Source organism: Vitis vinifera, chromosome 7 (assembly GCF_030704535.1).
Source record: "Vitis vinifera cultivar Pinot Noir 40024 chromosome 7, ASM3070453v1".
Taxonomy (NCBI): Eukaryota; Viridiplantae; Streptophyta; class Magnoliopsida; order Vitales; family Vitaceae; genus Vitis; species Vitis vinifera.
Window position 1 is genome coordinate 21,204,644 of NC_081811.1, and position 13,322 is coordinate 21,217,965.

A 13,322-nucleotide genomic window follows, 5' to 3' on the forward strand; every position below is an offset into this window, starting at 1 on the left:
ATTAATTTTAAAAATATTTTTCTTTAAAAAAATTAAATGTTTGACAAAATTTAAAAAATATTTTAAAAAATCTGAAAAATCATTTATAATGTTGGAAAATCATTTACTGTTTTTATGAAGAAATACTTTGATAGTTGATTCTTTTAAAAACAGCTTCAAATAAAACATTTCAAGAAGAAATAATGTCAAACACAATATTAGAAAATAAAGTAAAGTGTTTTTGATAAAAAAAAAAAGTGTTTGATAAAATTTAGAAAACACTTTTAAAATTTTGAAAAATCAAATATAATATTAAAAAGTCACTTATAGTATTTTCTATAGAAATATTTGAAACATGATTCTTTAAAAAAATATTTAAAAAGAAAACATTTTCACTAAAAACACTTTTACGTAGAAAGACTATCAAACATATCACCGGTTTATATTTTCAAGACCAATTCTTATAAATAAGTTTTTGGGATTCATTTATAAAATTAATTTATTATTATTTTAAAAATAAAATTTTGTATTATGAAAACCAAACACTATTTTCCCTATCTTATCATCAAAGTTTTCCGTTTGTCATCTTACACTAAATTCTTAAAAATCATTGAAAATATAGAATTAGAATACATTTTAAAGTAATTCTAAAAATGTTTTATAATTTTTTTAACACTTAAATAATAATTTTTTTAAAGAGTATAAAATATTAGAAACAGTTACTAAAATCAATAGCCAATATGGTGTTAATTGTTTTGAAGATTCCTTAATTATTGATGGCGTAGATGATACGGTGCCATGGACATGGAACCCACATACATTTAGTTAAGAAATTAATAACAAATATTATATATTTCCTTGAAAGCAAACTTGGAATTAGCTTTTATATATTATATTACCTTAAAAGATTAAAACAAGCAGATGAAACTGTAAGTAATGTTTGAAGAGGCTGTCTGTCTTGATCTCTTCATCTCTTCATCACTCCAACCAGGTTGGACTTTTTACTTAATTGCATATATGTCTCAAGCTTGCCAGCTTCTCTTCTCTTCTTGACTTCATTGCCATGGCCGAAACCAACAATATGATTCTTCTGATGTTTCACTGTGAATTATTTATGTAGATATAAAAACATTGAGTTCAGACATGGCTAAGGGTAACTGCCTGGGATGGGCAACCAGAGACGCGTCGGGGTTCTATCCCCTTACACATTTACTCGAAGGTATGGGAAGAAATGTAAACTAGCTCACTTATAAATGTTAATTCCATAATTTCGAAAAATATTTGGACAGGGATGTTGGGGAGGACGATGTTTCACTGAGGATTACACACTGTGGGGTTTGTCATGCTGATGTAGTGTATACCAGGAACAAGTTGGGAGATTCTATATATCCTGTAGTCCCCGGGTGAGTACCTATCTCTTGCTTTCTCTGGCTTTACATCCATAACCCAAACAACTATCTGTAGCACCGATGAATTAACTGTTCCTTTGTGGTGTATCAGACATGAGATTGTCGGAATTGTGAAGGAGGTTGGTTCTCATGTTCATGGCTTCAAAGTCGGGGATAGAGTGGGAGTGGGAGCATATCTCGACTCGTGCAGGGAATGCGAGTATTGTAACGAGCGTCTTGAAGTTTTTTGCTCGAAGGGAGCACTCTACACGATCAATGGGGTTGATGTGGATGGTTCAGTCACGAAGGGAGGATATTCTAGTTTCATTGTGGTTCATGAAGGTATTAACTGATCATCATATCAAACACTTCTCCATGGCTTTTTCCTCATGATTTATACTTCAAAGCAAGCTTGAACATTCAACAGGTACTGCTTGAGCATACCAGATGAGTTCCCATCAGCTTCAGCAGCACCCTTACTGTGTGCTGGGATCACTGTCTACTCTCCCATGGTGCGCCATAAGATGAACCAACCTGGGAAATCTCTAGGTGTGGTTGGGCTAGGTGGCCTTGGTCACCTGGCTGTCAAGTTTGGGAAGGCCTTCGGGTTGAATGTAATAGTTTTCAGCACAAGCATTTCCAAGAAAGAGGAAGCCCTAAATCTGCTTGGAGCTGACAAGTTTATTGTTTCATCCGACGAACAAGAGATGACTGTGAGTGCATGCTCGGAAGCCCCTAGAGCTTACAACGGGGAGGATTATGGCTTGTTGGATAACTGTTTTTTAAAACAATTTTTTGTTTTTTCACAATTAAAAAAAAAAAAAAAGACATGTTGGATAACAAATTAAAAAAACAAAAAACAATTTTTTATTCTTAAAACATTACAAATACGAAAAACAATTAAGAATAAAATACTATATACAAAAATTATTTTAAAAATATATTTAAAGTTTGTTTGACATTAATTTTAATAACCCTTTTTAATTTACAAAGTGTTTAAAAAAAATGTTTGGTAAATTTTAAGAAATACTTTTAAAATTTTGAAATATCACTATAATGTGGAAAATCACTAATAGTATTTTTTGAATAAACAATTGATAAGTGATTTTTCCAAAAACCTTCCAGAAAAAAACCAGTTTCACTAAAAATACTTATGAGTAAAAATATCGTTGAATCCAATTTAAAAAAAATATATAAAATAAGTTAAGAATATTTGAGGTTCTCTAGATAGAAATTTGTTATAAAAATATGAAAGAACAACTTTTAAAAACTATTTTTTTAAAATTATTTTTGAAAACACTTCCCTAAAAGAGCTTAGGGTTTTGTATTAGTGAAATATTGATGACTAAGGTCATTAATTTTGTTGTGAAATGCAGGGTATGGTGAAGTCACTTGACTTCATAATAGGCACGGTATCTCCGAATCATTCATTTGATCTATACCTGTCACTCTTGAAGACTGCTGGCACCTTTGTCCTGGTGGGCTGTCCCAATGAAGTCAAGCTCAATCCTCTGAGCATTCTTGTAGGTAATATATGTAGACTTTCATAATTTCATTTGTACAATACTAAAATTTCTGCAATTGGGTTCACAAAATTAAACAAATTGAAGTGAATATGGCACAGGTATGAAAACCATTTCTGGAAGCGCAACAGGCGGGATGAAAGAAACACAAGAAATGCTGGATTTTTGTGCTGCCCACAAGATACATCCAAACATTGAAGTAGTTCCAATCCAGTATGCAAATGAAGCTTTGGAGAGGCTGATTAAGAGCGATGTCAAGTACCGGTTTGTAGTCGACATTGAGAACTCTCTCAAGTGATGATCAAATTGATAAATCATATCGACACACTAGCTCCTTCGGTGATGAGTGATTAGGTTGGATGATTTTGTGTGCATTTTTCTCTTGAATGTTATGTGTGCTTGTGCTTCTCAACCTACAATAATGTTTGTATGCTTCATTTCGCTAAGGAGAAGGTCGTGTTTCGAATAAAATTAATGTTTTCTCAATGGACCACGACATGAAATATGTTGTACTCCCTGGACCATGTCAAGGAGAAAAGACATGGCTGGCGGCTGCTTATAACATACCGTCAAAGAAGTGTTGAAGTAGACTTCAAACATGCGGGCCCTTACAAATGCTTTCTCTCTCCCACCTTTCTCCTCCCATTGAATACTTTCCCAAAATGGGTACTGAGTTTAATAATAGACCTTTGTTGGCATTCCTTCTCCTTTTAGGGCCTCTTCAAAAGAGAATTCAACACTTCTTGGTCATGAATATCTGATAGGACGAACCGCCAATGGATATCTTTGCTTTGAAACAAAACAATTAGAATTGTATACTCGAATTTGCTTTGACTTTAAATTCTCATCTCTTCATTATTTTTCATTCTTGCTCTTCAATCCTGTAATGCTATATATAATTTATCCCAAAAACTTATATCACACAACATAAGTAATCTCACATTATAATAAAATATTCTTCACTATATTTCAAATCTAATCCCTTCTTCTACAACTACGTAAACTTGATCAAATAATTGCTCGAGTATATTATCTAATTCTTTCACTTGTAATAATTATCTTTACCCTTCACATTCACATCAATACAATTCACAATTATACCTTATGACATATTGTCAAAGTAGTAAAGTAGACTTCAAATAATAAGTTTGAATGTTATAGGTAGGGGTGTAAGCAAAAAAAAAAAAAAAAATCGATAAATCGATCTAAATCAACCAAAACCGATCATATTGGTTTGGTTTTCAAAAATAAAAAAGGTCAGTTCGATTTGAGAATTTTGAAAACCGATCTTGTTCGTTCGATTTTCAATTTTCTTGTCTCATAACCGATAAAAATCGAATCAAACTGATATCCTAAAACTTATATATAATTGTTCAATATTTGATAAATTTTTTTATATTAGAATTATTCATTGTTTTTATATTATAGTCAAATTAATTCTAAATGCATTTAATATATTTTTAACATCAAATCCAAGTTTGTTTCAATTAATTTTAAAAGCAAATTAGGCTTAGGACATAATATAAACTTAAATTAATAAGATTTAGACTCAAAACAAACACAAATCTACAACTAAATTTAGGACTAAAAAAAGTTAATAAATTGGGTCAAAACCGATCCACAAAAACCAAACCAAACCAACCTCAAAAGGCTTAGTTGGGTTCAGTTTTTTCACTTTAAATCTAGTCAGTTTAGTTTTTATTACATATAAAACTGACTATATCGGTTTAGTTCATTTTTTATCCAAAAACTGATTGAACCGACCTTATTTATACCTCTAGTTATAGGATTGCTAATGACTATTCATTAGCTTTAGTAACATCGACACTACATGCGAGTTAGGATAGGCTTTAGAAAGCATGATATGACATAACAAATTTTAGATCCATTAATAAATTTATTTATTTATGTTTGTAATTCCCTTTATGCACTAATTGGATTTGAGCATTCACACTAATACCATTTGCACTGAATAAGATTTGGGTACACTAAGTGTTACATGAAATTATGCTCTCCCATTTTTTCCAAATAATTCTTTTGATCTCTTATTCCTTACGAAATTTTTTTGCTCTCTCATTCTTTCCAAACAAAATCTCTTTGTTTAAAAACTTGTATTATCTTTCAAAATCGAAGATTCTAGCAAAATATATATATATATATATATATATATATATATATAATTTTCTATTTAAAAAAAAAATTGTTTCTCTCAAAAATTTTGATTTCCATTTTAAAAAAATTATGATTTTCTCTCAAAAATTCAAAATTTTCATTTAAAAAAATTCTAATTTTCTCTCAAAAATGTTGATGTTACTCTCGAAAAAAATTTGGTTTTTTGTCTTTCCTATCCTATCATTTTTCCTAGAAAATAAATAATGTAAAATAAAAAAAAATATAAAAAAGTCTATGGGCCAAGAAAGGATAAAAATATTTCTAATGCAATGGACTTTAAAAAATTTTTGAATAAAAATTAGGCCTGAAACTTTGGATAAAAAGATCTTAAGACAAATTTTGAGGTTTACAAATATGTTTCTCTTTGATAGGTTGCACAAATATAAGGAATGTGTATGCTAAAATGAGACGAAAGCATGAACGATGAGTGAAATAAGGTGAACTATATCGAAGAATAAGAAAGACAACAAAAAATTGTCCTAGTACAATGTGGACTTGCTCAAATCGTAACATGTGTGCTCAAGGGTCGTCAAATAGGAAGATGAAATATCTAAATGAAACTTCGAGAAGACTCTGCTAAGGAAAATTTGGGAGCAATGTTTACAAAGTTTATAAAGGCTATGTTATCAAAATAATGAATGGGTGAACAAGAGAAGGGGAAAAGGAATGGGAGAAAATTAACAATTGAAAGCATGAAACCAAAGGCACGACTAGAAGCCAAACAAACTCGAAACTAAAGGCATGACTCGAAATCGTCAAACTCTAATAATGTAAAGGTGTGGCCTGAATCCAAACAAACTCATTACTTAAGGCGTGACTTGAAGCCAAGCAAACCCAATAGTAAAGGCACGACTTGAAGCTGAACAAACTTTAATATTGCAAAGGTGCAACCTAAAGTACAAACAAACTTGATATTAAAAATGCGACTCGAAGCGAACATACTTTAAACTAAAGGCATGAGTCAAGATAAGAAAGAAAACATAGGATGCGGTTGTAATGAATTGAATCAAAGGATGATAAAGAAAATTTAGGACACAATCATGATGACCGAAATCAGAGAATAATATAGAAACCTAAGACGTTGTCATAATGGCCAAAATCAAAAGATAATAAAGGAAACCTAGGACGTAGTTGTGATAATTAAAATCAATGCATAATAAATGAAACTTAGGCACAATCATGATGACCAAAATCAAAGGATAATAAAGAAAGAACTAGAACACAATCACAATGGTTGAAATCAAAGGATAATATAGGAAACCTATGATGTGGTGGCGACAACCAAAATCAAAGGATAATAAATGAAACCCAGGGCGTAGTCTTGATGATTGAAATCAAAGGATAATAAAGAAAAACCTAAGACACAACCGCAATAACTAAAATCAAAAGATAATAAAGAAAACTTAAGATGCGGTCATGATGATCGAAATCAAAGGATAATAAAGAAAACCTAAGATGTGGTTATGAAAATCGAAATCAATGGATAATAAGAAAACTTAGGTTGCGGTCGTGATGATTGAAATCTCCTAAAAAATTAGGAACATGCTCATGATGATTGAAATTTCCCAAAACATGAAAAGCTAGGAATATGGTCACAATGATTGACATCTCCTAAAATGTAAAAACTAAAGATGGGTTGTGATGACCAAAATGTTCTAAAAAGTAAACTAAGGATGTAGTTGTGATAACCGAAATCTCCTAAAAAGTAAAAAATATTTAGGATGCAGACATGATGATTGAAATCTCCTAAAATGTAAAAATTAAGGACATAGTCGCGATGATCAAAATCTCTTGAAAAGTAAAACTAGGGAGTGATGATTGAAATCTTGTAAAAGGTAAAAACTAGGAATGTGGTTACGATAACCGAAATCTCTTAAAATGTAAAAACTAAGAATACAGTCACTATAATTGAAATCTCCTAAAAACTAAGGAACGTGGTCATGATAATTGAAATATCCTAAAACATAAAAAACTAAGGACATGGTTGCGATGACCAAAATCTCCTAAAATATAAAAACAAGGGTTGTGGTCGCAATAACCAAAATCTCCTAAAAATTAAGGGATGTTGTCGTGATGATCGAAATATCTTGAAAAGTAAAACTAGGTATGTGGTCATGATAACCAAAATCTCTTAAAAGGTAAAAACTAGGGATGTGGTCATGATGATCAAAATCCCCTAAGAAACCGAAGGACACACTCATAATGATGAAAATATTCTAAAACATAAAATAAAAAAAAAATAAAAAAAACTAGGGACAAGGTTGCAATAATCAAAATCTCCTCAAATGTAAAACTAGGGACACTATCATAATGATCAAAATCTCCTAAAAATCGAGAAACACGATCTTGATGACTAAAATCTCTTGAAAACTAAGGGACGCAGTCATGATGATCGAAATCTCCTAAAAATTAAGGGACATAGTTACGATAACCGAAATCCCTTAAAAACTAAGGGATGTGGTCATGATGACCGAAACCTCCTAAAAATTGAGGAATGTAGTTACAATGACTGAAATCTCCTAAAAAGTAAAACTATGGACACAGTTGTAATCATTGAAATCTCCTAAAACAAACTCAATGGAAAGAAGGTATGGCTTAGTATGACAACTCAAAAGAATCAACAACTGGGTTGAAAATAATGAAGTTTGTTGATGATCTAATAAACTCATTGAAGGGAATATGCCCTAGTATGAGTTGGAAACAAACATGAAATGCAGAATGCCATGAAAAACTACTATACTCTTGAATATGCTTATCAATCATGTGATGAAGGTGTCTAACCTCAACCAACAAAGCCAAATAGGACCATGCACTATGGTAATTATGTTGATATGCAAAGTTAAATGGTGAAAAAAAAACAATGTGTAGACCCCCCATTTGGGGCCATTCGGGCAGCTGCTCATTTTGCCACGTGGAAGAGCCTTGCTTCACCACGTGTCTTCTCTTGAGAGGCTGGTGCAGAATCAGATGATGCTTTTAGGATGCCAATGGAAGGTTGACAGGTGGCATGAGGATCTGCAGGCCGTTGTATTGAGGAGCGTCTTCTGTTATTAGCAAGGTAGTGGTACAGAGTAGTGGGAGACAGAGGCTCAGCCGTTAGAGGAAAGTGGGCAGAGATCTTTAGAGGGGAAGACTGCAGAGATCTGGGGGAGAGGAGTTTTTGTTGGGTTACTTGGGAGAAAAAGCGGGAGGAGAGGGAGGTGCCTTTTCAGCAGGAGGAGCGTATGAGAGAGGGGGATTTTTTTTAGAGATACCTGAGAGAAGGAGACTGGTTTTCTGAGGGGAGGTACGTTTCTGTGAGATAGGGGGATTTTCCATTGATGAGAGGGAAGGGAGCTTCCTTTCCAGTTTTTGAGAGAAGATATTTTGAAGGGGTTCCAGGAAGTTTTTCCAAGAGAGATGGTGCTTTTGAGAGGAGAACGAGAGAGAGAGAACAGGGAGGTTTGAGGTTGGAGCAGAGAGGTGAGTTTCTGGAGAGCTAGAGGAGGTTATTCTGGGGAGGGTGAGAGAAGATATGGATTTTTGAGAGAAATGAGAGAATATCCTTTCAGCTGAGGAAGGTAGCAGGCTCTTTGGTTTGGGAAGGACTTACAGAGGAGTTTATTCAGCTGCGGGGAAGGAGGACTTTGGAGGGATTCGGACAGAGGTGGTTTGCCTTTTGGAGGCTGCTGGTGAGAGAGCAGAGTGGCAAGCTTGCCGGTTTTAGTCGGCATTGGAGGAGGACTTAAGGCGTTTACAGCTGAACAGAGCCTTACTGGAAAAGGTTCTCTCAGGTATGAATGCAACTGACTTATTGTTTGATTTGGATTCTTATTACTCCTCTACGTTTCCTATTGATGTTTGAGTGATTGTTGGTTTGCTTGGGGTGGATAATGAAGGCCACTTATTACTTGTTGAGATATCATCCTGAATTCATGCTTGTTTATGTTAATCTTGGTGTGCCATGTCTCTATTATGAAATACCCAAACTGACTTATTGTTTGATTTGGATTCTTATTACTCCTCTACGTTTCCTATTGATGTTTGAGTGATTGTTGGTTTGCTTGGGGTGGATAATGAAGGCCACTTATTACTTGTTGAGATATCATCCTGAATTCATGCTTGTTTATGTTAATCTTGGTGTGCCATGTCTCTGTTATGAAATACCCAAGAATCCTTCCAATATTTGCATTTAGTGCTATTTTTCTCACCTAAGAAGAAGGTTCACCGATAACTCATGAAGTGGAGCCTCATTTGATGACATCTTTATTTTGTTTTCTTTTATGCTCTGTTTCCATGGTTTCTTCCTTCTTGTGGCTCTTATCTAAATGCATGGGATGTGAGGAAAAGACTCGGATCTGGTCATGAGCTCCAATAAGGATACATGTCCTCAGGCTGAAGCTGTTATCAAAGAGCAGGCGGGTCAGACTTCTGTATAAGCTCCGCGAGAAATCCTTGGGAAATGGTCTGGGAAGGTCTCTCGTGAAGCTATGTTAAGTTGGCCAGAAGAGCATTTCTATGTTTCAACAACTCCAAGTCCTATCAGTGTTAGTTTTGAAGGTGGTTATTATAGTGAGAATGGACTATGGTTTGGTGAGTAGGGTTTTGCTATGGGAGGTCAAAGACTCAGTTGATTAAATGGTCAGCCTTCAGGATTAGCTACTGCCTCATTTGTTTGTAAAAGAGGTGTCCAAAGAGTTTTCTTCCTAGATGGCAGCATTACGAAACACTTGTCTGCTTGACAGTTGGAATGGTGGCACCCAGATTCCAGCTACACTTTCTTTTATCCCTGGCTTCTTTAGTTACTCTTGGTCATGCATGCCAATCATGGCTTCTTTATGGACCCTGAGGCAGTGGTGGTGTTGATACTTTTCTTGGCCACATATTTGGTTCTCATTATTCTGGAGAGATGTCTCCAATCGTCCTTGGAATCCTCTACCTAAGAATGCATCGGGATGTTAGAGATGTCATGTTCATGGCATGCCGTTGTCTTCTCCCTTCTAATGTGGTCTATTAGAGATTTTGTTAACTGTGGGCTATTCAAGGAGACTGGAGGAATTGAAGAAAGTCGGATATGGGACGAGATGCAGACATATTTTCTCTTGCTGCCATAAGGGTTTAAATTAAGATTGCAGTTTTCACTGGGCGCCTCGTTCATTTAGATATCCGAGAATTAACTTTGGTTCAATCTTTGGCTATTGATCATGTTGTTGTTAATGGTATTGGAATCATAATTGGTGAAGACTTTACAGAAACCGTTGGATCACGCTACAATCTTCATCAGTGAGCTTGTGATATCAAAATCTCCGGTGGCGACCATGGCTCCGATTGCAGTTGGCGACGTTATTCCGGAAGGGATTCTGACTTATTTCGATGAGCAAGATCAGCTCCAGTAGGCTTCAGTGTACCCCCTGGCTACCGACAGGAAGGTCATCATTTTCGGTGTTCCCGGTGCTTTCACTCCCACTTGCAGCTTGAAGCACGTGCCAAGCTTCATTGAGAAGGAAGGAGAGATGAAATAAAAAGACATTGATGAAATTCTGCTCGTTAGCGTTAATGACCCCTTGGTGATGAAGGCATGGGCAAAGAGCTTACCCTGATGACAAGGATGTGAAGTTCCGGGCTGATGGCTCAGCAACATACATGCATGCGCTTGGCCTGGAGCTTGATCTTTCAGAGAAAGGCCTTGGCACTCAGTCCAAGAGGTTTGCCCTCTTGGTGGATGACCTTAAGGTGAAGGTTACAAACAATCAGATTTAGCAAGCCACTGCATTCATAAGAGTTTGATGCCGGTGCAGCCACCAACAGTTTAAGAGACACACTTAATTTGTCTCCTAGAAAGAGCAAGCAAAGCCGTCCTTGAATGACGCCGGCGGCTTGCCGCCGGCGGCGAAATGCCTCCGCCATCGCCAGAACGTCAAGCAACCATTGAAGCTCTTCCACTTTCCCTCTCCACCGTCTGATGGCCGCGATCTTTTTCTTGGATCCCACTTCCAGTGCTCCGCTGCTGTGCCGGGTCAAGATCTCCTTTGCCGACAACGTCCCTCTGCTTCAACAAGCTTCCAGAAACACCGCCCGGAATGTGGTGCACTTGGACCCGCCGTGTCACAATGCCAGGTGTAATTGATAATGCTGATAGTGACAGTGACCTGGAAGTAGTTGCAGATTTCTTTACTGTCAATCTACGATGTCCTATGAGTGGTTCAAGAATGAAGGTTGCTGGAAGATTCAAACCTTGTGCTCACATGGGCCGTTCTGATCTTGAAATTTTTGTGGAAATGAACCAATGTTCTAGGAAGTGGCAATATCCCATTTGTATCAAGAAATATTCTCTAGAGAATGTTATCATTGGTCCGTATTTTCAATCGCATGACATCCTCGATGCAGTCTTGTGGGGAAGATGTAACTGAGATACAAGTGAAGTCTGATGGTTGTTGGCGTGTAAAGCCTAAGAATGAACGTGGGATTCTAGCACAATGGCACAATGCTGATGGTACTCTCTGTCCCCTTGTTGAGGGAGAATTTAAACCAAAGATGGATGTGATCTCCACAGTCGGCTGCATGGGAGGTCTTGAGGGAACACCCAATCAAACCTCATTGGTGGAGGCCTTGCATGGTGGCCATGTCACTTTAAGATATTGGAAGCGAACTTCGAGGAAGAAATGAAGCAAATTGCTAAGTCTATCAAAGGAGAGGCAAACATGCTCTTCTCTCAGCCATCAACTAAGAAGGTTGAAGATCTTGCACGCTTATCATTCCAGACAACTCCTGTCTATATTGATGTGGATGATGGGAGGACAAAGGTCACTAATAAAGGGCTGCAGCGAGGGTATTGTGTTGTGCCAAGTGCCAAGGAATCCGTTCTTCTGTATTCTTTCTTGAAGAAGAATCTGACAAAGAAAGTGATGGTTTTCTTCTCTTCATGTAACTCGGTGAAGTAACATTCAGAACTTCTCAGATACATTCAGGTAGATTGCCTTGATATTCATGGGAAGCAAAAGCAGCAGAAGCGGACCTCCACTTTCTTTGATTTCTGTAAAGTCGAGAAAGGCATCTTGTTATGTATTGATGTTGCTGTTCGTGGTCTTGGCATCCCCGATGTGGACTGGATGCGTCAAAAGGTGAGTAAGGTAAAATAAGACCGTGGGACCCACTCTTGCATGGCATGCATGGTCACCTCTGGGCCACATGCCACCTACTGTTCCATCACCTTTGATTTTGAAAATGATTTCTCAAATCCCCTTTTTGTAAATATCCTTCTCTAATTCTCATTTCTTTTTCTTTACTTTTATTTATTTATTTATTTTATTTTATTTCAAAAGAATTCTACTCTTTAATTTTTCATCTTTAGAATTTTTAGGATCACTCAAAATCTCTTTTTAATAAAATTTGCTTCCACTTTCTATTCGGCAAGCAATTTTCAAATCCTTCATGATCTTTTAAAATGTTTTAAAAATAGGCAAGAATTAAATTCTGTAATTCCGAATAATGGAATTTATGGAATTAATTCATGCAAAAATAAACGGGCTTTGGTGGGGGCCCTACATATGTGATTCATGATTGATTGATTGATCTGATTGTCATGCAAGATTGATTTGTTCTGCTTTGTGATGCGCGTATATTCATACTATATTGGTTCACTAACCCCCTTTTGATAGCGCATATCGATTTGCCATCCAGGTACGTAGCTTCTCACATCATAGTCACTCTCTACGCTTATTTTAATTCTCATACGTGCATGATCGATTTGAGTATTCATTGATTTTCTCATTGGTTGCCATGTCAGCTTCATTTTATTAGTAGAGACCCGACTTTAGGGACTTAGAGGGGTGCTACGGTCTTTACCGTACCTTCCCGATAAGTAACCTGACCCCCGAACCCGATCCGGTTTTTCGTAGATCACCTTTTCCAAATAAGGAGTCACACTTAGGGTTTTTCTTTCTTATTTTGTTTACCCTTTTAAAAATAAAACAAAAATAAGTGGCGACTCCAAGTCATTTTCAAATAATCAATAAAAATCAATTTTTCAAAATAAAAATCGAGTTTCGCCATTCGAGTGGGAAACGCATTCGAGCGATCGAAATGCGGGGTCCACAAAATGGCGACTCCGCTGGGGATCATTAGAGGGTCAAGCTTGAACTTAAGATGAAGCAAACATGGCATTTGATGAGTCTATCAGTGGGTACTCACTTCTTGATTGCACATTGAGGGTTCTCGAGTTTTCACTTGGGACATTGACATGATTGATCGTATTAGTCGATTATCTTGATTGGGGATTTTG

General features: G+C 36.0%; 2 pseudogenes; both read left to right on the plus strand.

The window, feature by feature from the left end:
* Positions 1 to 915: 915 nt before the first annotated feature.
* LOC100259483 (probable cinnamyl alcohol dehydrogenase 1) lies at positions 916 to 3,188 on the plus strand (annotated as a pseudogene).
* Positions 3,189 to 9,695: 6,507 nt separating this feature from the next.
* LOC132254080 (peroxiredoxin-2-like) lies at positions 9,696 to 11,411 on the plus strand (annotated as a pseudogene).
* Positions 11,412 to 13,322: the final 1,911 nt, after the last annotated feature.